The 27,642-nt window shown below is 39.1% G+C and overlaps 1 protein-coding gene across 2 annotated transcripts in view; it reads left to right on the top strand.

Moving 5' to 3' along the window:
• ATP6V1C2 (ATPase H+ transporting V1 subunit C2) overlaps positions 1-27,642 on the top strand; it is a 455,055-nt gene that overhangs the window by 158,294 nt on the left and 269,119 nt on the right. The window lies entirely within an intron of this gene.

Raw genomic sequence — 27,642 nt, 5'->3', positions numbered from 1 at the left:
TGACTCATAAACAGCAGTCACTGATATGGTGTGACTGACCAACAGCAGTCACTGATATAGTGTGACTGATAAAGAGCAGTCACTGATATGGTGTGGCAGTATCAGTGTTGCACAAGGCATTCCTATTTGCCAAAATAAGTACAAGACTAATATTGCAATGATTTATGCTTGTATGTGTGTTTGTAAACAATATCACTGATCTTTATCTGTTCACACACACAGTAATGCTAGGACATATATGTTATTCTTCTGGGTGTCAGCAAAAAAATACAGCTAACAAGTAATTATATTTCAAAAGTAGGGTATAAAATATATCACAAAACATTCAGACACTTAGATCTTCTAGGATTCTGGTGGCCCATACTCTCCAGACTGTATAACTGGATACAGGAAGCTCCCTTAGTCATCCTTGACTGTGGGGTCCCCACAAAAGCTGTTGCTGATTGGGGATAAATGAGGAACAAAACATGTATTAATCTTGCGATAATGGCCACTGCCCCTAACTACACACACTGTAAAACGAGCCCTGCTTAGATGTGTGGATACAGAAAACTACTGTAGGTTATGGCTGGGGGGTGCTGGGCATTGTGTGGTATTACTTCTTTAATTTTCATGACAGTCAAATCTTAGAGGTGTCCACAGGAGGGCAGTATAGCTTATGTTTGGCCTAAGGACAGTGCGGTTATATTATTGGTTTTACTTTTCTGACAGGCCTCGCAGGTGTACAAAAAAGGTTAGAAACACACTGGTTCACTAGGAACACTATATTGAGAAAATAAAAATAAAATAAAGCACCGGACAACAAGGTCAGACAAACACTTGTAAATTTATTACAATGCCAAATAACTAACCGCTTTCGCCAGTGGTACAACCTGGCTTCATCAGAGTCATCTGGACAATAAACTCACATCCTCTTAAATATTCCTAAACAACACTCCACTAACCAATCCCTGAACAGTTCATGAATTACATCACATAACAGTTATAAAATCATTAAAAAGTTAAAACACCACAAACTACATGTATTTATATCTAAACCGGAATGATTTTTAGACACCTACTAAAAAATGTATGTATCTATTTACATTGATAGTTAATTACCAATACAATAAAAAATAGACCAAAATGAGTAAAAAACTTTGAAGAAGAAAGTCTATTATAAATCACATTAGCCCTATGTTTTAAAACAGGCATTAGGGAGGTATTTTTATTTAGTCCTGGGAAATTCAAGGCATTAAGCCTTAATTGCCACCTAAGTTCTCTCATCTCTACCTCTGTCTTCAAATCACCCCCTCTTTCACTGTATAGCACTCTATCTACAACAAAAAAACAATAATTTTTTAAAAAATTCTTACATTTATTACTGTGTAAATAAAGTGCATTGTGCTCATCCTTGTTCTTAATGCTTCTAATGTGTTCAGAAATTCTATCCCGCAGCCTGCGAGTAGTCTTTCCTATATAGAACGCATTGCAGGCTGTACACGTGGCCACATAAACTAACATAGTACTATTGCAATTGTTTTTCCCCCGGACATGCAATAGAAAACTTATAGTCCTTAATAAGTACATAAGGACCATCATTTATATAATGACAGAATCTACATCGACTACATTTGGACATCATAGATATTTTAAACCTATTTTCTTCTATTTTTGCTTCTAACAAATTCTTGATGTTTTTTCCTTTACTATAAATAATTTTGGGCTTATTGCCCATAATAGCTTTCATCTCCTGATTCAAACAAAAATCCCAACCAAAGTTCAGGGATGAAATAAACTGGGGAGCTAGCAAGCTGTATTTCAGAACTAAAGCATCCCCATAACTCTTTTCATCCCCTTCCTTGGCATTACTAATGTTCCCATTGATTAAAATTGAACAAAATACCATCTCCCTACCTGTTATAATTTCTTTTCTAATCTTTAACAACAACTTTAAAGGGTATCCTCTGCCAAGAAACATACCCATCAATTTAAACATTTCTTGTTTGAAAACTGTATCATTAGTTACCAAATGAGATAACCTTACCATTTGTCTGATGAAGCCAGGTTGTATCACTGGCAAAAGCACTTAGTTATTTGGCATTGTATTAAATTTACAAGTGTTTGTCTGACCTTGTTGGTCCAATGCTTTATTTTATTTTTATTTGTACAAAAAAAGGTTACTGTAATTTCTTTAGGGGCAGTTTACTGTCTAGGATCAATAAAGTAAGAATACATTACTGTAATCATTTTTTTCACTTTCCTCACAATTATACTTCAGGCATGTATACTGGTGGCTGCCTTTGGGGGCTATGGGCGAGGAGTGAGGAAGCATACTATGCATACGCATGTCAGCAGTCACTTGAAATACATGACTGTGGCAATTTGTACATTTGCTTTTATCCTAATCTAACACCAGAGGGATGCATAGACAGTAACTGTCTTTTTTTTTTTTTTTTGGGGGGGGGGGGGGTTAGTGAGGCAGGCATTATTCTGGGATAGACCTCTGCATCCTCACAACAATTGCCCTGTTAGTTTATTATGAGCTACTATTTTCTCATCTTTGAACATTTAGCCTTGGGCACAACTTGATATCTTCATTGAAAGACAAAAAAGATAAAAATAAGACTGAAATTATTTTCTTACTCACTGTTTTAGTTTAGGCCTCCATTGGATTAAAAGGATGGGAAAATGCTCTAAAATGCATCCCGGAGCATCTATAACCCTATGGCTTCTTGGACTCTGGCTTATTTGTGTTATTTCGTAATGATTACTACTGTGCTGTCTTGTTTAGGAAAGGTGTGTTGAAAGGATGCCAGGAAAAATAAAGCTGAACAGAAACACTGAATTTTTCTTTGATCATAATTCCTGTTTATGCAATCATTGAATGAAAAGGTTGTGCAAAAATGAAAAAAAAAACTTAAAAAATGCACTTCAGAGCATATAGAAAGTTATGTTGTCTTGAAAAAGCTGAAGAATAAGGCAAAATATGAGAAAAGAAAAAAGTAATGTGCATCGTATGGGGAGCCCAGCACGGGGGATGGGGGGACGGAGGGGAAGACTGGAGGATGTGTGTGTGTGTGTGTGTGTGTGTGTGTGTGTGTGTGTGTGTGTGTGTGTGTGTGTGTGTGTGTGGAGGCTGAAACAGTAGGCCTAGGGTGCCATTTCACCCAAGTCTAGACAGTTACATAGAGTTGTAATGTACCATTGTTGCAACTAAATGCCAGTAACTGTAAAAGTCCCTTTGTGAGATGGGTCAACATAGCATGGTCCAGTGACTTGTTGTAATGTAAGAGCATTGTAGCTACAGGTCAGCCTGTATGTACTACTCCTAAAAGTTTGCAGCATGAGCTAAAAGATTGCTTAGGAAGTGTGACAGTGACAGGGTGATACTTATACTGGAAGTGCCTGGGGGCCCCCAATGTGATATATGCTGGGTGCCCCCAAAATGCTAACACTGGCCATGCTCACAGATAGAACCCACAGTGTGAAAGTAACTGACTCCAAGTCAGACTGTCATCCAGTCACAAGTGGTGTCCCACAGGGTTCTGTCCTGGGTCCTCTCCTGTTTGGTATCTACTTCTTTGAAGTCCAGGCCAACATGAAGGGACTCTGTCTGACAAAGTTCACAGACGATAGCAAGTTGGGGGCTATTATTAACTCCCCAAGTGATGTTGACATCCTACAGAAAGGTCTCACTGAGACCAACGACCAGTGTCAGAACCATGTTCTTAAGCTCAATGCCAAAAAATGTGTCATCATCCCCTTTGGGAAAAACCCAGTTCCCATGAATTACCACATCAGTGGTAGCCCACTGAACATGGAAGGCATTATAAGAGATCTGGGAACACAGGTTGACAGCAACCTCTCTGTTGACCACCACATTGCCACTGTGGTCACAAAGTCCTTCTATTTGGCACATCTCATTACTAAGGGTGTTGCATCCAGGAAGAAAGAGGTCATTGTCTCCCTCTACTCTTCCCTCATTAGGCCAGTCATCAAGTACAATGCTCCATTTGGCATGTACCTCACTAGACACCTGCAACAACTGGAGAGGCCACAAAAGTACCTCACAAAGAGGATCCTAGGCCTTAAACACTTGTCCTGTATGGACAGACTCAAAAAAACTCCAACTATTCTCTGTCTCATATCACCTACTTAGAGGCAATCTCTGTTTGACTTACAAAGCCATGTCTGACCCAGCTCTGTTAGAAATGCTGCATCTAAAGAAATCCCATTCCCGCTTCACTACACGGTCCAGAGACCTCACCCTCATTACCACAATCAACAGAACATGCTGGAGGGACAGGTACGTAACACAGAGACTACCTATGCTATGGAATAGACTTCCCATACATGTCAAACAGAGCACCTCAATGGCCCTCTTCAAGAGAAATCTTGATGAGTGGGTGGGAAATAGAAAATTCACCCCGGGGATCACTCCAGTGGCTCTACTTGACAGAGACACAGGGAACTAAGGTTGGGTGGCTTAATGCTAAGGTAATCCTATGGGCTAGGCTTGTAAAGGCTCCAGGGCCATCAGCCTAGAACACACCTATGAACCTGTGAACCTATGGTTATCAGACTTGCTTCTGCAGTCAGGCCAGGAGGTAGTACCAGCCATTGACTACCTGATGAGCAGATTATGCCTGCAACACTGTTGGGATACCTGAAAATGATGATATTGAATCACCTTTTGGGCTCACCAACTGCATGATAAAGGATGGGGATCTGGGATCAACTGTATTGCTGGTTGGGTTGTAGGCATGAAGAGGATAGATGAAGGCAACCTATACCTTGGCAATAGAATCTAGATTTAGACACAACTCACTGGAAAGTAAGGAGCCCAAGCTGGTGGAGTAGGTAGAAAATTACTGGCTAGACATAGTAGGACTCAAATGTACATACAGCATGAACTCTGCTTTCTGAATTCTTGATGGGAGTGGGTCTTTCCCTTTTTTTGGATTTTCTCCTTGTAAGAAACCTCAGGCCACTATTAAGATACTCGTGAGTCCTCAGCTGAGGGCTCTGCAATTAGAGACTTTTCTGGTAGATGAGAGATTTGAATGAACGCAGCTGAAGGTCACAGAGGAGACATTGGTATTTATTTGTGCTTACACACCAACAAACTGTGCTAATTATTCAGTCCTCTTCTTGGTGAACTAGTATAAGATATCACTTGCTGAATCTGTTTTCTTGCTAGGAGGCCTCAGTACTCCCATTGAGAACAACAGAGATGCCTGCAGGGGCAAGATCGAGAAGAAAAGCTTCTCAGATATGGATCCAAGTGATGAGCTGTAAATGGATGGCAAGTCATCTGCTTCCCAAAAGCAATATCATACCTGAGTATCAAGAGGATCGTAAGTTTAACTGATAACAGAGTACCCTAAGCTGAATGTCAAGGACAGACTTAGTGGGCGTGTCAGCTGACCTGAGGCCATGTATTCTGGGCAGTCAAGTAAAGAGTGGAACACAGCTATCAAATGCCTGGATTGTCAGATAGGGTTTTGGCTAAAGAAACCTGGGTGACTCAAATGTGCAGTGAGAGTTTTTTAAGAACTTGCAGAGGATTGTATGTAAGATGAGTTCAACTCCTAGTCCCAAAAAACATTCTTTATGCTCTGGATGAATCTGGTAACACTCAGTCCAAATAGACAATGCCCAATGCCTCCATCATGGAGGTGGCAACTAGCAGCTGTAAATAAAAACAGTCAAGTAAGTGTGTGTCATTGCAATAATGCAGGAAATCATTGATGGATATCAGCTATGAAGAAAGCTGACACAATGAAAATTTTGACCTTCTGGGAGGTGTTTGTGAAGGGTTCTCCTGATTCATTTGAGAGGTACCAGCAGGCCAAGAAGGCCACAATGATAAACTGCTGCTGAGGCAAAGGCTTGGCAGTGAGAAAAGTTTGAAAAGAGCATATAGAAAGATTATCATGTGACATCAGAGGTGTTCTTCAGTGCATCCTGGGAGAAGGCAGGACTATTCATAAGCTGTGTTAAACAAAGTAAGAGTAGTGATAAAGACTACTGAAGAAATTGTCAGAAGTAGAAGTAGCATTGTCATTGTGTATGTTCTGTCATGTCAGGAGTCACTGCCTGAATTCTGCAGTGCATTAGTGTCCATGATTTTAGCTGAAGTCAGTGAGGTGATCCAAGGCCTGTGTAATAGTAAAACTTCAGGACTGGATGATTCCCACCTTGAGATGTCAATATTCCCTTGAAAATGCATATACCAAAATGCTGGAGAAGAGAAGCTGGGCTTGAATCCTCAAATTCAGGAGGCCCAATGCTTATTTCATCCAGCATGAAGCACTGAATCAGTTATTAAGTTTGCATAGCTGTGTGAGGTGTCATGGAATTTTTGCTAGTTCTGTCTAGAGCTGTTTCTTTGGTTTAGAGAAAGTTTGTGACCACATGCCTTGGTAAGTGCTGTGAAAGGTCCTGTTTGGTGTATCGGGTAACAGGGCTACTGCTGCATACTGTTTGATCCATGTAAACAACTGTGTCTGCATTTTTGGCATTAAGCTGAATTCTTTCAAGGCAATTGTCTGATATGACCAAGGGTACATTTTGGCATCATTTTGTTGAGGTTTTTGTAGATAAGATATCAAGATGCAGCTGAGTTTGGGAGAATGTCTGGTCTGGGGACCTATTAGTGGTATCTCTCGTCTCTTGTGGATGTTGTTGTCCTTTTGGCTTCACCTGACCATGACCCCCAAGATGGTGCTGAGTGATTTATTGGTATAACAAATAAGTGGCAGAATGCTAAGCAAGGAAAACCACCGGACACAATATCTGCACGAACAGCAAAGACCAAAAGATTTATTCACCTTCATCAGACAATAGTATAGTATCAAGCATTTCCTTTTATACACAGTTGTAAATTATTCAATTAATTACACCAGTTAATCAACAGTGGTGAGCTGAAATGTACTGTGCTTAATACAAATAGAAACCCTAATAACAGGCTCCTGATGCAAACATATTGATGTACTGATATGTATACACACACATAAATAAAAAACCATACAAGTGTATGACATAAAAAATAAAATGACATAAAAAGAAATATTATATTAAAATATATTATATATAAAAAGTATATTATATATAAAGAGTATATTATATATAAAGAGAAACTCCATTCTCAAAAACTCCATTCTCAAAACATGGTACGCAAATTCTGTTCCCTAAATGCTAGTATCCTGAATATCCTTGTGCAATATATGTTAAATAACAAATGACAAATAAATTAAATAAATGTGAATACCAAATGAATTATAAAAATGGTCATTTTTAATGATCATTTTTGAAAGATCATTTTTAAAAATGTGGAATACTAATCCTTACCTCCTAAGAGCTTTTAATTTTAAAATACATTTTATGGAAACTATCTCATTTAAGCCTGGGAAAATATAGGATGAAGTACGTACTTGCCAAAAGACCTCCTGTTCCTCAAGCTCAAGCTGCCAAGGCCCTCCCCTAATAGAAGGTTGTACTTGTTGTATGATGGAAAACAAAAAGGAATGGTCAACATGTTGGCTAAAGCATTATTCATGTCCCCAATACTTTGTACATGCTCGTATATTCTTTTCTTAAATGGCCTATCGGTTTTACCGATGTAAAACGCAGAACATTGTCTGCATTTTGCCACATAAACCACTCCTCTGGATAGGCAGTTAAATTTGCCTTTAATTTTATAATCTATCCCTGCCATACAAATACTGTTACCTACTAAAACAAATCTACACTGTGGGCAACACCCACATTTATTCATTCCCTTTGTAACACTGTGGGACTTGTTGTTAGTTCTTTCTAACATGTTCTTTAAATTAAGCCCCCTTCTGTATATAAACTTGGGTACTTCACCCACACTTTTAGTCAACTCTTGATCTTCCAACAGAACATTCCAATTTTTATTAAAAATGTTTTTAATGGCCTTATAATCTAGGCAAAAAGTAAATAAAAAGGAAATGTTACTGAAAGAATTGACATCTGTGTTACTAGTAGTTTTAATAACTGTTCTCCCATCTCTGAGAATGGGTTGAAAATGCCCTGATTCTCTTTTAGTAATTACTTCCCTTTGAATAGAATCAACGAATGAATTTGGGTACCCCCTCAATAAGAACATAGAAGAGATGTGATCACATTCATTAAGGAAATCATCTTGTTCAGAGACCATCCTTCTGACAAATTGTCCTTTAACCACACTCTTCTTTTGGTGGAAGGGATGTGAGCTGGTGAAATGCAGATAGGTGTTGGAAAAAGTTGTTTTCCTATAAATAGATGATTTTAACTTATTCTGTGTTACATTTTTACTTAATTTTACGTCCAAAAACGTAATTTCTGTTTCATTAAAGGAATATGTAAATTCCAAAAAATTAGTTGACCTCGTAATATTGTCAATAAAATTTGGTATTAAGTTAGCTGTACCCTTCCACAAGAAAAACATGTCATCTTGGTACCTGGTGTACCAAGAGACATTTGTTTTAAACAGTGGATCAGTAAATAGGTATTGGTTCTCCCATTGTGCTAGCACACTGTTGGCAAAAGTGCAACCGCATGGAGAACCCATGGCAATACCTGTAGTTTGGAGGAAGAATGTATTGTTAAACACTAAATAATTATTGGTAAGAATTAAATCTAATAGGGTTTCCACTAAATGCATATGATCTGTTGATGCCCCCTTCCTTAACATAAAGTCCACTGTCCATTCAACCCCTGTTTGATGTGGAATCACTGTATAAAGATCTTTTATATCCACAACTAGAAAAATGTTAGATGGATCAAAGGGAATTTTCCCAACATCTTCCAAAAAACTCCAGGAATCCCTACATATTTGTACCTCAGATTTTAGTAAGGGTTTCAAAATACTGTCAACCAATTTTGATTGACCCCCTCCCGTCCACAATTGGTCTAAAAGGAGGGTCAATCAAATCCTTATGGATCTTCGGTGTGCCAAACATGGTGGGGATCCTGGGTGCTGACATTGTGATGTACTGTAAGGTGTCATGATCAATTGTGCCTTCTAAAAATAAATCTCTCAATACTTCCCTAATCTTAGTGTAGGCCCTATTGACCTCATTGATACTAGCCTGCACATAAGAATTAGAACTCAGTAATTGATTTATTTTATTGTCGTACACGTGTTGATCCATAAAGATCAACCCCCCTCCCTTATCAGGTGCCATCACCCTGATGTTACATTCATTGAGCATTTGTATAAATGCTAATTTTATTTTAAAATTAAAAGCTCTTAGGAGGTAAGGATTAGTATTCCACATTTTTAAAAATGATCTTTCAAAAATGATCATTAAAAATGACCATTTTTATAATTCATTTGGTATTCACATTTATTTAATTTATTTGTCATTTGTTATTTAACATATATTGCACAAGGATATTCAGGATACCAGCATCTAGGGAACAGAATTTGCGTACCATGTTTTGAGAATGGAGTTTTTGAGAATGGAGTTTCTCTTTATATATAATATACTCTTTATATATAATATACTTTTTATATATAATATATTTTAATATAATATTTCTTTTTATGTCATTTTATTCTTTATGTCATACACTTGTATGGTTTTTTATTTATGTGTGTGTATACATATCAGTACATCAATATGTTTGCATCAGGAGCCTGTTATTAGGGTTTCTATTTGTATTAAGCACAGTACATTTCAGCTCACCACTGTTGATTAACTGGTGTAATTAATTGAATAATTTACAACTGTGTATAAAAGGAAATGCTTGATACTATACTATTGTCTGATGAAGGTGGATTTAATAAATCTTTGGTCTTTGCTGTTCGTGGTTTTCCTTGCTTAGCATTCTGCCACTTATTTGTTTTCAACAGTTTTATTTGGTACTTGTTTGATTTATTGGTATATGTAAAGTGATTGGGAAGAGAATCAGAACCTGCAAATCTGACACCACAGTATTATTCCAGAAAAACAGTCTTATTGTCTAAGGTCTGTGTGTAGGGGAGGGCAAAATATGGCTGCCCTTAGAATAGTTTAAGCTTCTCAAGACCTTGCTTATGACTAAGCAAAAATGGGAATATGCATCTGACAAGCTGAAAACAGCAGTGCCTCATCTTATGAGTGCTGAAATTATCTATGGAGGTGAAGAAAAAGATGAGTTTTCAGAAAAAAGCTCTCTATTTTGTGGTCACTGGATGCCCCATCCTCAGCTATAGTTGCATGCTGCAGACAGTGAATGACAGAGTAAGACTGCGGGTGAAAGCAGTGGAAATGTAGTTACTCTGAGAAGTCAGTGGCCTTATTCTATGTGATGACATGTGAAGCTTGGTGGTCTGGGAATGGCTCGGAGTAGAGCTGCTGCTCTTTTGGATTGAGAGGGGTTAAATGTGGTGCTCAAGTATCCTGTAAGATGCTTCAGAGCTCCTGCCCACTAGTTGTTTCAGGAATGTGTCACTGAGAGAAAGTCCCAGGATAGAGATGCTGAAAGACTGCAAATCTTGGGTAAGCCGAGAATACTCAGGGATCCTTGCATCATCTCATCATCTGACATGTGGCTGGGGAAAGGGAGATAAGTCTGCTCTATAAAGCAAGCTGTTGCACAATCCTCAGCAGAAGTTACAGACTAAATGTGGAGTGAAAGTTTTTGGGTTGGAGTTCAAAATTTAATAAATGATTAATAAACAGTAAGAATATTTTTTCACAACCTAGTATCAACAACCTTAATTCCAAGTCTGTCCCCACAAACAGTACCCAGGCACTCCCAAGAACTACTTCCTGAGTTAATTACTGGACTGCTAATTCTAATGCTCTAATAGGATGGTTTTGCATACTAGTTATTGGTAACTGTTGTGGTCAATGTTTTACTAATATAAATTATATAATCCACAAGGCAATAAAGACAAGAATGACATGATGTCAACCATTCTTCAGTTTTGCATTGCTGTACAGTATCCATAACTACTTAAATCACTAGCTTTTCATACATATAAGGCTGGAAGTATGAGAAAGAAGAAGCAGCTTACGCTTGCATGGCTAGCTCCATACAATGTGTTCACTGACAATAGATAATTACTTGTTGAGTGATATTTGAGAAGGGGTATATCTGTTAAATAATCACAAATGCTTTTGTCACACTCCTTGAGTCCTGTGGTTGTGTCACTGTTACCTGCTGCAGTGGCATTTATTGCATATTTGTAGACAGATATAGTTACTCTATATCTAGTATTAATGGTGTAAGACAAAAGGTAAAAAAATAAGAATGTGTGATAATAGCAGCATCTCCTTGCTGAGTCAAGTCACCCTAACCCTAAATGCATAGATACTACATCTCTGGTCTTGTATTAAAAATATTAAGTCTGTATGTAGAAAGAGTGTCGCTGAGAAACAGATGGTTTGCATGTGCTCTGGAAGCAAAAGCATTCAATTACGCGGTAATGGTTTTAGTGCCAGAATATGTTTGCTGTTGAATCATAGCATTAGGAGAGATCTGGCAGGGGCATTTGGCTGGTGGCGGTGTGGAGGCAAGTATAATTTAGAAAACTGGCAAAGAAGAAAGCTTAAGGTGCAGATTATATTCCACACATTTGTCATATCCTTTCCTTTTGTACTATGATATGAACCATAACTGATGCATCAATACCTTTTTTGTAATAAATATCCCCACATTTTAGAAAAACTCAAATTACTTTCACATGCAAAATAAAAAATGTACTTGACATATAACAGAGAATGATGAAGTTGTTCTTAGCAGCATCCTTGTAACTTTTGTCTGTTTGATGTTTCACCCAGTGCTTCACAGCCTCACTACATTTTCCATGTCTGATGTGTCAGCTTGTGATGTGGTATCCCAGGACTCTGTCAGCTTTCCATAGGTGATGGAACTACAGGGCATGGGGGTGTACATGCCCTCCATCTTTAAACAGCTACTAGAACCTGAAGTGGCTTTGCTTGCTGTCACCAAATAGTTACAATTCTCATACAGCTAGGGTTCTTGTCACCCATCCATTTCTATGCAAAACATTCAGATTTTAAAAGCATTGCTTCATTTCCTGCAGCATCATATGTCCCAACTGTAGCTGTTGGTGAGCCTATGATTCTCTCCCAAGAGCTATTTACTTATTTTAGGCTTGAGAGATACATAGGTTCATAGGTTGATAGGTAGGTACTAGGCCTAAGTAAGCCTAGCCAACAAGGTTCCCTGGCTTACGCCACCCAAGCAAGTTATTTTCTTGTTCCCCTGTCGAGCAGAGCCACAGAAGTGATTCCCGGGGTGTATTTCCTATTTCTCATCCACTCATCAAGATTTTTCTTGAAGAGTGCTAATGAGGAACTTTGCTTGACATCGATGGGTAGCTTGTTCCAGAGTATGGGAAGTCTCTGGGACAGGAATCTATCCTTCCAGCATGTCCTGTTTATAGTAGTGAGAATGTATAGGTCCCTAGAGCATGTAGCTCAGAGGGACTGGGATTTCCTTAGGTGTAGCATGTCCAACAGCTCTGGGTTTGACATAGCTTTATATGTTAGACAGAGATCACCTCAGATTAGGTGGTATGCTATGGAGTAAAGCTGGAGTTTTTTGAGGCGGTCAGTGTAGGGCATCTGTTTGAGGCCAGTAATCCTCTTTCTGAGGTACTTCTGTGGCCTTTCCAGCTGCTGCAGATGTCTTGTGTGGTACATTCCGAAAGGGGCGTTGTACTCTATAATGGGTCTAATGAGTGTTGAGTAGAGGGGAACGATGACCTTTTTTTTCCTGGATGAGAACCCTTTTGTGATGAGGTGTGCCACATAGAAAGATTTCCTGACTACTGTGGTAATGTGATTATCAAAGGAGAGACTACTGTCCACCTGGGTCCCAAGGTCTCTTATCACACATTCAGCATTAAGTAGACTGCTGCCTATGTGGTAGTTCATGGGTACAGAGTTTTTACCAAAGGGGATGACAATGCATTTTTTGGCATTGACCTTGAGGCCATGGCTCTAACACCAAGCATCTGTCTCAGTGAGGCCCTTCTGTTGGATTTCCACATCATTTGGGGACTCGACTATGGCTCCTAGCTTGCAGTCATCTGCGAACTTTGTAAGCCAAAGGCCTTCTGTGTTAGCCTGTACTTCAGAGAAGTAGATACCAAACAGGAGAGGTCCCAGGACTGAACCCTGTAGTCCTCCACTTGTCACTGGTTTGAAGTCAGATTATGAGTCTGCAACTTTTACTGTGTGGATTCTGTCAGTGATACAGTTGGCAACCCATCTTGTGACATAGGGATTTATACCTAGTTTAGTGAGTTTAGCTATAATTCCAGAATGGGGGATAGTGTCGAAAGCCTTGGCAAGGTCAAGGTAGCTGTGTGAACCACCTTACCCTCATCTATGGCTTTGGTGACTGCCTCAAAGAAGTCAATCAGGTTTGGGAGGCATAATCTGCCTTTCACAAATCCGAACTGGGTGGGGTCCAGAGTTTGGAGGTTACCATTGTCTTTGTTTATTAGTTCCATGATGATACGTTCCATGGCCTTACCGACCAGGCTCATCAGGCTAATAGGGCGATAGTTCCCGGGACCAGTGGTGGCTCCCCCTTTGTGTAGTGGGATAACTGTTGTTGTGCACCATTCAGTGGGCACAAAGCGTGACGTGAGGCTATGATTGAATATGGTGCTTAGGTGGGGAGCCAATTTGTTCTGAAGTTCGTGTAAAACGCAGCCTGGGATGTTGTCCGGTCCCATGGGTGCAGCTTTTACTTGTGTAGTTGTGATTACAGGGACTCTGCATTCTTCCTGTATAGATATAGGCCCTTTAGGGGGTGAGAGGGGGGTAAAGTTAGTACTGAACCAATCTGCCAGGATGTTGGCAATATCAGTTGGTTCTGTAATTTTCGTGCTGTTGTGCTGTAACTCAGAGCAGATCTGGGCGTTGCCATTGAGATTCCTGACATAGCTATAGAATGCTCTGTGGTTGTCCCTAGAATTAGTGGCGATTTTGTTTTCCTAGCTAGCTTTGGAGGATCTTATAAGGGGTCTCAGAAACAAAAACTGACTGTGCTCGCTTCAACTACTTTTCCTTGATTTTCTCCTTTTAAATTTTCATTTCCTGATTTGTTGGTGATGAGATCATTTTCAGCTATCAAGGTGTCTTCTCCTTTCTTCTTTAAATCAAGTGGCACCTGTGCTTTGTTTAACAGCAGGAGAAGCCCATTTTTAATTACAAAATCTTAAAACATTTTGTGGACTTGGCCTTTTAAGTTTGCAAACCATAGAAGATGCTCAAGAATTGTTCACGCATTATGATAAAATAAAATGGACAAAAGTCAGAATTTCAGTCCACCAGTTCACCTACCTGGTTAACAAATACTAAATAAATAGTAATGTACTAATTATGTGTCTGGATTTCATTGCGATGAGATAAACTGTACTTTTCATTTGTTATAACTCACATAGATTCATAGTTTATAGGTAAGTATTTGGCTAGTTACCCTTGTAGGTCATGTTAAGTTTAATCAATTTCTCTGAAATGTGAATATCAAACTTTTTACCTTGTATTTGTGAAGTAAACACCTTAGCCATTATGTCAGTTCCACTACCAGTTGATGAGCATGTGTAAGTGTTGCTCATAATGATACTTACAATGTAGTTAACTTATTGTAGTGTTTATAATTGGAAAAGTACTTTACAGTATCCTGTTTGGTCCCTGCAGACCCAAAGAGTGTTCTTGAGACTGAATATACAATAACATTTATGCAGATTTTGCATATGTGATGACTTACAGTATAACGTAAGAGTTCATGGATTTTGTGTTTTTTGTGTAACATTCTCTCAAATCATACTTGTAAGAAGGCATCATGTCACCTTTTATCAGGTATTTTTTTCTTGGATTTTTGTTAGCACATTTGTACTGATTTTAATCTGCTACACCTTTGACCTTTCCTGTAGTTTCCTCTGCTCCTTCATATCATATATAGCTCACCTGTTTGACATACGGTATCAGTTGTGCTACCTGTCTTTGTATCTTCTGCAAGGAGACATATTTTCCTGTTTGACTTTTCTCCACAGGTACTTGTCCATAGTCCTGACAGAAGACTTGCTTCACAAATAACCCTGTGATTTAGTTTAGTGTTACCTATTTTGTGCAGTCACTTTTTATTCTTGAACATCACTTTGGAAACCACTTCATGATCAATAATCTTGTATTTTAATCACTTGTGTGGAATTCTGTTGTATGCGTAAGTGCACTCTAGCTAGGTCATATGTACAATCCATTACTATGGTGACCTGTTCAGTTTTAGAGGTGTCTGCTGTGATCTTCTTCCTGTGAAAATATGCTGCCTTACTTTCTCTAACCATCTGTGCTTTAAATATTCACTTAATACCATCCAGATATTTTAGCAGCAAATGAAACCTGACTAAAGCTTCATCTCCCCACCACACTCTACCTCTTTCAGTCAAATAACATTGCTTCAGAAGACCCTGACCTGCTGGCTACACAGAGTAGTAAGTACTAAGACATCGTGTACATTGGCAGGTTCAATGAACATTTGCAGCTTTTTCTTTTAAATTAAGCTTAATAATATGTTTTGTTTGGTTACATTTTAACACATTCTGCTATTTTTGAGGCAGATACTGTTTTATCTAGCTCTGTTTTGGGATAAATGAATAGTTCACACAAATTGTTTTGTGAAGCAGCTAGAAGGGAATAGGTGAGTACTAGGCTAACTGCCTTTGTGGGCTATTTTAAGCCTACCTAATTCCTCTTCCATGGGTGAGAATCAAATACTGCATCATATAGCTGAGAGGTAAAAACCTTGACTGTTATACCAATCCCCAACCATTTTACAAAGTTGAATGTATTGGGTTGTCTTTTGGCTTTTCCTGGTTAGGGGTCACCACAGCGGAACTCCGGTCCGCCAATGATTGGCAGTAGATTTTCACGAATGCCGAGGTGACAGCTTGACGTTCAACCAAGGCACGCCCATTTACGCATGTCTTTTGAACGCCCACCCAACCGCGGGGAGGACATGCAGACTCCATACAGAAGGCACTCCCCACACTCTAGCCGAGAATCGAACAGGAGAACCTCTTGCTGTGAGACAACAACGCTACCGCTGCACCACCATGGAATTTTCACCTGTTATTCTTCCATTAAGCCATTTTCTAATGATTATGAATATATTTCTTACCAGTTTGTAAGTAAAACAGAGCTATATCCAGACTGTCAGTAAATGTGAAAATCTGAACACAAAAACGATTACAGGATGTTTTAATAAAGTAGACTTTGTTTGAAGCAGAGGTTATAGCAAAGGATGTTTTCATCCAAAACGACTTCAGATGCAGTTCATAAAATGTAATAACAAAATGTGCATGCAGTGCACTAAAAACAGCTTGAGCTGCTTAGGGGTGTGTGCTGTTGAGACAATAGAGTGGGAGCAGGGTTTTTGCTGTGAGCATAGTGGACCAGTGATGGGAACTTAATATGTAGGTAAGCAGCCAGTAGCAGAAGGTGTGGTAAGTATCATTCAGCCTGGGCTAAGGGAGACAGAATGGGTCAAATGACACACATATTTTGCATCTTATTCCTGGGTTCACATTGAGAAGGTGTGTAGTTTTTTGCTTCATGGCACTCAACCACATCCAGACACTGACAGTAAAGCTGGATTGGACACACACGCACGCACGCACACACACACACACACACACACACACACACACACACACACACACACACACACACACACACTCACCCACGTACACGCACACACACTCTGCAGGTCTGTATAGCTTGTTACCATTCCTTTGTTTTGGGTTTTGTCTGCTTTTCCTTATGGCTTTCAGTATGGGGACTGATGTCAGTTTTCATTGTCTCGCTATGCTCTACCTGCTCGGCTTGTTACCACTGTGACCCTCACTATATCAGTCAGGTTTAAAAATGGATGTATTTGCAAACATCTGACTTAGACGTGTCAGAGGCTCAACAGGAAGCATAATTGCCCTTAGTGCTAGAAGACCAGAAGGCTGTGGGTTCTATTCCATCTCCAGGCATACTACTCAGCTGTCCAGACATTTGCAGAATGCCTAATATTTTTGGTCTTTTCCCTATATAATTTGTGGTTTTCTGTCTTAATTATTGAGAATTGAAGTCACTAAATAATGCCAGACATTTGAGACTCAGACTTCATATCCTTCAGAAAGTGCATGCTAACACAAATTATAATAACTTTCTAAGTTTATAAGAGCAATATTTGACATCTGTCCCTATTTTTGGGCTTCTATCCGCCCCATTATTTTAGACTTTCTCCAGATTTTTTGTGCTAAGAGGTTGTCAGGTATGTCGGCAGGTGATTGGATTAATTTTTAACATGTTGCAGCATTAGGGGGTTCTGTATTCCTGAGTGTGCCATCCTTCAGATGAGACATTAAATCAAGGTCACATCTACTTGAGTTGGTGGTAGCTCAGGTGGATGTAAAAGATCCCAATGCTCTTATCAAAAAGTGTAGGGGATGTTTCCCAGTGTACTGGCCAAATTTCCCCTAGTGATATAAATGCCTCATGGCTGCCCACTGACAGAGGCTGATAGCCTAGTGAAACTAACCTGGTCTGCAAGGCTATGGAACGTATCATCATGGTACTTATAAACAATGGCATTGGTAATCTCCAAACTCTGGACCCTACCCAGTTCGGGTTTGTAAAAGGCAGATCATGTCTCCTAAACCTGATAGACTTCTTTGAAGCGGTTACCAAAGCCATAGATGAGGGTAAGGTGGTTCACACAGCCTATCTAGATCTCGCCAAGGCTTTCAACACCATCCCCCACTTTGGAATTATAGATAAACTCACTAAACTTTGGCTAGGCTTATATAGGCCCTAGACCCAATAGCCTAGTACCTACCTATGAACCTATGAACAAAGGATAAAACAATCAGTCAGTCATTTAATCAATCTGCGAACCTATCACTCTTAACTGTAACCTAGTAAGATCTTATTAAGTAATAAACTACTATGTAAAAAATACAATTAACTTAGCTTACTGCATTTTAATCTGAAGTTGTAAATCAGGAAGAGGATTTTAGCTCCACAACTTCTGCTTTCTTCATCAGTCTGATGACTGCAAACTAGGAGCCATAATCAAAACTCCTAATGATGTGGACATCCTACAAAAGGGCCTCACTGAGACAGATGCCTGGTATCAAAGCCATGGCCTCAAGCTCAATTCCAAAAAGTGCATTGTCATCCCTTTTGGTAAAAACTCTGTACCCATGAACTACCACATAGGCGGTAGTCTACTTAACACCGAAAGTGTGATAAGAGACCTTGGGACACAGGTGGACATTAGTCTCTCCTTTGATAATCACATCACCACAGTAGTCAGGAAATTCTTCTACATGGCACACCTCATCACAAAAGGTTTCTCATCCAGGAAAAAAGAGGTCATTGTTCCCCTCTACTCATCACTCATTAGACCCATTATAGAGTACAACGCCCCTTTTGGTATGTACCTCACAAGACATCTACAACTGGAAAGGCCACAGAAATACCTCACAAAGAGGATTACTGGCCTCATACAGATGCCCTATGCAAACCATCTCAAAAAACTGTAGCTTTACTCTGTCGCATATTGCCTACTCAGAGGCAATCTCTGCCTAACATACAAAGCTATGTCAAACCCAGAGCTGTTGGACATGCTCCACATAAAGAAATCCCAATCCCTCCATGCTACACGCTCTAGGGACCTAAACCTTGTCACCACAATAAACAGAACATGCTGGCGGGATAGATTCCTGTCCCAGCGACTTCCGATACTCTGGAACAAACTACCTATTTATATCAAACAAAGCTCCTCATTAGCACTCTTCAAGAAAAATCTTGATGATTGGATGGGAGATAGGAAATTCACCCCGGGGATCACTTCTGTGGCTCTGCTTGACAGGGGCACAAGAAAATAATTTTCTTGGGTGGCAAAAGCCAGGGTACCATTTGGCTAGGCTTATATAGGCCCTAGAGCCAATAGCCTAGTACCTACCTATGAACAAAGGATAAAACAATCAGTCAGTCATTTAATCAATCTGTGAACCTATCACTCAACTGTAACCTAGTAAGATCTTATTAAGTAATAAATTATTATGTAAAAAATACAATAAGCTTAGCTTACTGCATTTTAGTCTGAAGTTGTAAATCAGGAAGAGGATTTTAGCTCCACAACTTCTGCTTTCTTCATCAGTCTGTGATATGTGGATTGGAAACCAATTCCATTTCTATCAGGTGGAGTCAGAGTTTACAGTATGGATGTCCACCGAGACATGTAATGCTAAATCTGCTGCTAATGTTTGCAAGAGAAATAGCAAATCATAGTTTTATTTTCACTTCTTGGAGAAAATGACTGGAAGAATGTATATTTTGCATATCATATGCTTAGTAATGACTAGGGCGCCTGCTGTGGTGCAGCGGTTAGCATTGCCGCCTAACAGCAAGAGGTCCTCCAATTCGATTCTGAGCTGGGGTGCCTTCTGTGTGGAGTTTACATGTCCTCACTGCAGTTGCGTGGGTTTCCTCCGGGGGCTCTGGTTTCCTCCCACATCTCAAAGACATGGTGTAGGTGGATTGGACACTCTAAATTGGCCATAGATGTGAGTGTGTGCATGTGTATGCCTTCAGTGGAGGGTTGTGGAACAGACTGGCAACTCAACACCGTAAAACTCCACTGCACTTGTTCTGCAGACCGTTGTTCCACTGTGGTGACCCCTAACCAGGAAAAGCTGAAAGAAGAAGAAGATATGCTTTGTAATGACTCCTTGTAGGTACTGTAAAGGAACTTGATGAAGCTGTTTATGTATGCTCTAAAACTATAAGTACTAAAGTGTGTGTTTAAGCAGGGTCAGGTCTAGAGGAAAATAGAGTGGCAGAGGTGTTATTAAATCCATGTACTAACTGGGCTGTCCTGGAATAGATCACTTCTTTTTTGGGTTGGGCATTTATGTTCAGTAACTGGTCTAACTATAACAATCATTACTGAATGAGGTGAGTAATGATACAGGTAATCCTGCTTCTGTTTTCAGTAATATCTTTCGATTTTTTTAGGTGGAACAGATAGTGTGAGAGCTCACACATAGATCTTCCTATGGGGAGAGGTGTTAGTATTTGAGTGTGGTTAGATTACCTAAACCATAGACTGGAAATTCATCATGCCAGCAACTATTTTGAGGTAAACATCCTAAAAAGTTTTGTGGCGATTTCCTTTACTCACAGAGATACATTTTAAAAGGAGATCCCTCCCATTTCTTGAGGGACCTGGAGTTAGGTCTAGTTTCTGAACTAGTTCACTGTAGTTTGTTTTGATGACTTTAATGACCATATTGAATCTGTTCCATAAAATTTTGTATTTCTGATATTCCATGGCTAACACAGTCTGTTTTAAAAGGGCCCATGTTCTATCTCTGCAGAGCAAAACTGTCTGTAGTTCTTTGCTAATTCATATGTACCAAGGACTCTTTCATCTGTAGAGCAGGAAAGGAAGTGCATTATACTTGTGCAGTATCCGGTTCAGATATGGTGTTGGGGTGAGTACTCAGCTGTAGCTGTGCAGTGCAGGAATTTTACTGTCCGGAAAATTACATGATCTCTGATTGATTTAATTACTGGGTTGGTTGGGGTGGTACACAGGATAATCATCTTTTTGAAAAAGGTGAGGTTTATTCAAATGTACATTCAAACAACTAACATTACATATCCCAGCAGTTACTAAAATCAATATAAAACAACACATGGTATTTATTATACATCCCTGCACTTTCATAAAGTGGGATTGCTTAGTAAATCAGTGTGTTGGGATTGAGGAATTTAAAGTGAAGCACTGCTGGTGATCTTGCCAACAATTTTATGCGTATTGAATGGAGGCATACCAGATAATTCAAGAAGCTTTAGGCTTTATGTCCCTCTGATCCTGAACAATTGTCTGTTGAAATATATAAAAACTGTATTGCCTTATCAACAATACAAAGTGCAATTTCATTTGTTCACTATAGCTGCAAAGAGATTGATCTTGATAGACTGTAAGTCTCATTCTTTCCTGACCTTCCTGGAGAAGACCTGGGGACATTTTCACTAAATTCTACTTTTACAAAGTAAGTAATACAACATGAAGGAACAACACCATCAGATGTACAGAATAAAGAGTGTTTTTCCTTCCTTTCTGGTATGTTGGTGTTGATTCCTTCAGTATCCTTGTGTTTTCCCTATCATGACCCCCCCCACCATTTATCTTAGCTGTTTTCCCGTCTTTGTTTTGAAATGTACAGTATTTAATGATGTTGTGATATACCATGACTTAGATTTATACAGTGATGTGTTTTAAAGGTTTAAAAGTAAGAACTATATGTCAGCTATGGTAAAGTCCACATATATTCATCTTAGGAAAATCTGGATGTTTAAACATTTTCCCATAATTTGATCTTTTAGCAGTGATCCATGATCTGATGTCATCTTGAATGAATTATTGTAATGCTGTCTGCCTTGGGCTCATTGCAGCTTATATTGGCCATCTCCAGCAGGCACAGAACAGTATGATGTGGACTTTGACTACATCTTCCTGTTGTTATTGTATTGCACACTGGCTTCCATTAGATGTCCAGATCTGTTTTAAGATCTTGTGCTCACTTACACAGCCTGTGTGATCTGAGTCTTGTCTTTTTCAAGTTTCTTGTCCTCCAGGTTCCAATGTACCTGCTTTGTTTTATCACTGAGTTCTGGCTACTGATTCCAGCAGGTACCCCAACATATCAAGTAGGTGATCTATCACCTGTTAGGTGCCATAGCTTTGGAATTCACCATTTTGCCAGCTTTGGATATACAAGTCAGTGTTCTCTTTTAGGAAGTCCCCAAAGAACATCTGCTTTGAGTCTTTTTAAATCCCCACTAGAGCATTGTTTAATTATTCATACATATTTTATAATTTACTAAGCTGATTTATATTCTTCTCATTCTAGTCTTTTCAGGACATATTTTATAGTATGTAGTTTTATTGATTAAATATTTTTTTGCAGTCCAATATTTCTGTTGTTATTTTATCCTTTTCTTTAAGCAGTGAATGTTAAATGCTAAAAATGAGAGAGAGTCTGGAAAAAGAGAGGACTGGGTTTAACTCCTTAATGTACAAACAATTCAGAAAAAAGGAAACTGAGCTTCCAGCTGAAGATTAGGGTACGTCCCTGCAGATGTTGCCGTTGCTCTGGTTACAGGGTATATCTCGCATCACCTGCAACACACAGTAGTGAACACTTTTATTATGAGTGGCCTGCTGCTTACATTCATACTAACAGTTTACTGGATATACCGCGTCTGGTAATATGCATGCCTATCAATTAGATTACCCCGTGGAAAGGCACCCCACATGTAATGCTGGGATAATGGCTAAAGTCTTCACCTCATAGACACAGGTTACAGGATATGATTCTGACCTTCAGTTACTGGATAACCTTAAACTGGCCCTTCAGGTTAGTTAGCCTAGTATTCATCTGTGAACCTATGTGTAAGATGTAAAATCATGGGAAGTGCCAGGATGGAACACAGACTCATTGCATATATTACTCATACACTGCACACTAGCTGGCAGTTGATGGAGTAGAAACCTAGTTAGGATGCCATGTAGGGCAAGTGGAGCTGTGATGGCTGCATGAATGATGTCAGTAACACTAAGAGACTCAAGGAAATGGGCTATGTTGTAGCTCTGTCCTCTGCTCTCCTTGAAAACTAAATATGTTTATTTTTTTTTATTTATTGCTTTTGTTTGTGGTGACAGTCTGACTGGGAGCCGGTCCCATTTTCAGAGAAGGCCTGGGGAGAAATGTTCCATTTTACAGAATGAGTAGAAGGCAGTTATACAAGATCTACAAAATAAATGTACATACATGCATAGAATAGTAATGATTTGACAGTTAGTCAAAAATAACAAATGTGCATACATAGAATAGTAAATGTGCATACAAATAGTAAATGAACATACATAGAATAGTAATGATATGATAATTAATCAAAAATAATAAAATATACATAGATAAAATAGTATATGTACATGCACAGAATAGTAAATGAACATGCACAGAATAGTAATGATATGACAGTTAATGAAAACGTGACAGTTAAAATAAGAATACAGTAAAATATTAGTTAATATCAAGCTTATAAGAGTCTAATTATTTTAAATGGAATCAGCTGCAAATAGATATAGAGTAGGAGACAGTGAAGTAATTATACGGTGAAGATGATTGCATATTATAATGGAGTATTGAGGAAGTCCAGATAAAAGGGAGACAGAGATAGTAGTGGAGGGGGGGTAGATGATAGTCATATAGTTAGAGATTGTGGAGAAGTACCTGTATCATGGCCAGTTACATAAAAGGGTGGTGACAGTAAGGGTCTGGAGATTATCCAGGAACATCACATGTACAGAGCTGGTAACTGAGTAGGTAGGACTTCAGTTGAGTTTTATGGTCCTTAATATGCTTCAGTATCATGTCAAAGAACTAGTGTAGGATTTTTAAGGCCAACACCTGCAAAACTTTTTAACGTGTCTGCTGCCAGATGCTAAAATGTCCCTATAGCAATGGTGGGTGATGCCAACAAACCTCCATTTCTACTTGGATAGGCAGTCCATGCATCCTCCTTGATTCTATGTGAGGGCAGCGTATAGGTTCATAGATTAGTACTAGGCTAACTGCCCATACGAGCCATTTTAAGCCTAGCCAATTATCTCTTGTGAGACTCAAGCCTTGCACCTTGTGTTTGTAAGGCAAACACCTTAACCATTAGGCCACCGTCTACTAACTCCCATACAATGTCACTTTCCACATGGTAGCAGCCAACAATGTACTGCTCATGAAAATAACAATATGCTTGTTTATTGATTTATCTGTATTTGTTTTCTGGGGGTAGATCACTGATCTCCTTGGACCTTTTCTAGACTCAGCCCGGGAGTGATGTCTGGTTAAGTGGCTTGGTCAGAGTCGCACATTTAGGCAATTCCCATGGCAGATCCATTTGTAACAACAAGAGTGATGACAGTGGGGTTGGGGGGGGTGGCCTAATGGTTAAGGTGTTTGCCTTACAAACACAAGGTACAGGGTTTGAATCTCACAGGGGATAACTGGCTAGGCTTAAAATGGCTCGCAAGGGCAGTTAGCCTAGTACTAACCTATGAACTATGAACACACAACATCGCAGACACTGGCTGTGAAGGTGTCCACTGAATTATGCTGCTTTGCTAACACTGATGCAACTCCTAACAATGAGCATCATAACATGACTGAAACTGCTATACAATAAAAAACTCTGGTGTTTAGAATAGATTGTGTCCACAGCTCACTGAAATAATTTCTGAATCACATCACCACTGTCGATGTAACACATTTACTGTCACTTGCATACCAGTATGCATCATTTGCATATGATGTATACTTTGCTATTTTTCCCACAGTACAGTGTCACTATGTATGCCTCTAAATCACCCCATCCCTGCACTTTGTCACTTAAAGTGCTATTTAACTTAAGATGTGTGCTATCTGTGTCTATATACTCCCCACAGTGTTTCATTCAGTAATGGGTCAGATCAATGAGATATAAATGAGGGTTAGTGTTGTGAGTCATAGTTCCTGTGTCACATGGTTTGATTCCGTTAGCACTCGTTTGCCTACTGTGTGATTGAGCCCTAGGCAGTGCTTTGAGGCAGTTGAGAATTTGGGCTAGTCTCCATAATGGTTGTCTGGACTGCAAACCTAGTAACTACCTATTTTCCCTAATAATGATCTCCCTTGAGTGACTACGCATGATCTTTAGCATTTGTTAAACTGCAGAACAGACTGTTCTAACTTAGGCTAGTATGTAGTAGTCAAAGTTTAATTTGTTGTCTATTATTCTCCCTGGGTCTTTTATGACATACAATCCACCAAGCAGGAAACCAAGAAAACCAAAGACTCCACGGCTTAGAAGCTGAAATATTTAATACACTGTGCAGTCCGCTCGACTCAGCACACCATATAAAAACAGTAGCAGCAATAAACAATCCATTGCATTTGAAAGTTCAGTTTCAACCCTTGGGGTTGTTTATTGCTGCTACTGTTTTTATATGGTGTGCTGTGTCAAATGGACTACACAGTGTATTAAATATTTCAGATTCTAAGCCGTGGAGTCTTTGGTCTTCTTTTATGACATAACTTTTTATTAATTGATTATTGTTTTATAATTAATGCTTTATTTATTTTACATGACTCATGCTGCAACAGTTACCAACATAAAAGATGAAGTTATTACCATTGTACCAGCATGTAACTTTATAGACAGTCTTTGAGAATGTTAGCATGTTTTACAGAAGTAATTCTGTTACCAAGTTTGTCATCATTGGCATATCTAGTTTTCCAAAGTTCATTTCCCACTTTTATATCTGAGAATAATCTAAAAAGATATAAGCCTCATATAGAATCATGTAGGCACCTCTGGTAACTCCATTAGTATGGAAAGAAACCTTCCCCTTGACATGTTTTGCTCTATTGCTTAACCAGTGTTTCACCCATTAAACTATGTATGTCTTAACATTTAATCCTTTTAATTTGACAGTTAATTCCCTTATGGGTAATAATATTAAATGTGTTAGTGAAGTCAGGACAAGCAATATGTATTGTAAGTCCTTTATCAACGGTAACCTCCTCAAAGAATGTCTTATGACCTCAAAGCAAGATGTCCCCTTCACAACCCACTATTTCTCCATGTGACATTTCGGATAAACATTGCCTTAATGTAGATGGGCACCAGCCCACCTACCTGATGGATATAAAATTGTTTAGATTTAATCTGAAGCCCCCCCCCCTTTGTGAACTGGTACTACACTAGCCGGATAACACAGAGCAAGGACTGTGCACATGTTAATATTTTTATTTAGCATGAATGCTTTCATTCATTCTGTGTAGAAAACCACAAAGTATGTTGTCTGGTCCCACAAAACTTGTTTTTAATTTTACTTGTGACAGCAGTTACCATATCTGTAATTTTTAAAGGATGTCGTTTTGGCATTTTGAGGTCCGACTTTGCTTACAGTAATGGTTTCATAATCTTTTCTTTGTTTTGGCAATTAAATTCACTACTTCCTGGAACTGAGTGATCACATCATTGTTTCTTGATAATGTGTTACATCACAATTTTCCCTTTCAATTTTCTAAATTATATTAAAATACATTTTTGTTATTGTTATCAGACGCTGAGATCAAGATAAGTTCTAAGTTGTATGTAATTTCTCAAAAGAAAATAAAGTAGTTTCTGCATTTTATTTCATCTAGACTTGTTTTTATAATTAGGGTAATTTATGAAAGGTAAAAAGCATTTTGTTTTAGGCAGTGACTTATTAATGATGTATAAACTCAGCCTAAATTTAAATCTTTGAAAAAAAAGAAACATTACAGGTACATGTAGCTGTGCATCTGTGATGATCCCTTTCCCCTCTCTGCTCAACATTTTGGTGAGAATAAACTGGAATTTGTGGCAAGTGTGCAAAATATGGGCATTGTACTTGATAAATTGCTAACAGTGAAGGGCCAGGTTTCAGCTGCTGTCAAGTCAATTTTTTTATCATTTAATGAATATTTCCCAGATTATTCACTTAATTCTATCAACCGGACTTAACACGGTTTTTCATGCACCAGTATCTTCACATCTTGATTAATATAATGTGCTTTATCTTGAATAAATTATGGAGGCCCTCCCTGCACTCTACAGGGAGGGTGTAGAGTGGTACATGGGTATAGAGTGATGTGCGAGGGTGCATAGTGGTGTATAAGAGTGTAGGGTAGTGCAAGGGTGCAGAGTGGTGTGAGGGTGCTTAGTGGTGTGTGAGACTGCAGGGTAGTGCAAGGGTGCAGAGTGGTGCGAGGGTGCAGAGTGGTGCGAGGGTGCAGAGTGGTGAGTGAGGGTGCAGAGTGGTACGTTTGTGCAGAGTGGTGTGCGAGGATGCAGAGTGGTGAGTTTGTGCAGAGTGGAGTGCGAGGGTGCAGAGTGGTGTGCAAGGATACAGTGTGGTGTGCAAGGGTGCAGTGTAGTGTGCGAGGATGCAGAGTGGTATGCAAAGGTGCAGAGTGCTGCGGCAGTGTAGAGTGGCATGCAAGGGTGTAGAGTGGTGCAAGGATGCAGAGTGGTATGCAGGTGAGGGGATGCTTCCCATTCCCATGACTCAGCTTGAGAACTAACTCAGGCATTTTTTTTTGCCACATAGCACCCTTCCCATGGAATCTACTCCCTTCCCTGATTTGGACATATAAGTCCATTACCTTATTTTGTTGGCTGTTTAAATATCTTCAGTTTTGGAGAATTTTAAATATCCTTTTTGGGCCCTTCTTTATTAATTTGGAGTCTATTGTATCTTTTTAAGTAAATTCTGTTATGATTTTATTAATCCTGCCTAAATGTAATTATTGTTTTAATTGATGTTCCGTGTTTAGGTTTAAACGACTAAAATGAATATTGATTAAGATGAAATAAGGCATAACATAACAAACTTTGACTGCCATAATTAGGTGGTGTGTCCAAGCCTGCAATTTGTCACTTTATGTTTTGGCATAATAATTGACTTGGTCTCAAAAAATCTCCCTGGACAGGGAATGAGGCTCAGTAGAATTCATTAGAGAATAGAAAACAGTAAATGCAGCATATG

Source organism: Protopterus annectens, chromosome 1.part1 (genome assembly GCF_019279795.1).
Source record: "Protopterus annectens isolate FY-2018-M chromosome 1.part1, PAN1.0, whole genome shotgun sequence".
NCBI lineage: Eukaryota > Metazoa > Chordata > Ceratodontiformes > Protopteridae > Protopterus > Protopterus annectens.
The sequence above is the reverse complement of the archived record's forward strand: the minus strand, read 5'-3'. Positions and strand labels throughout refer to the sequence as shown.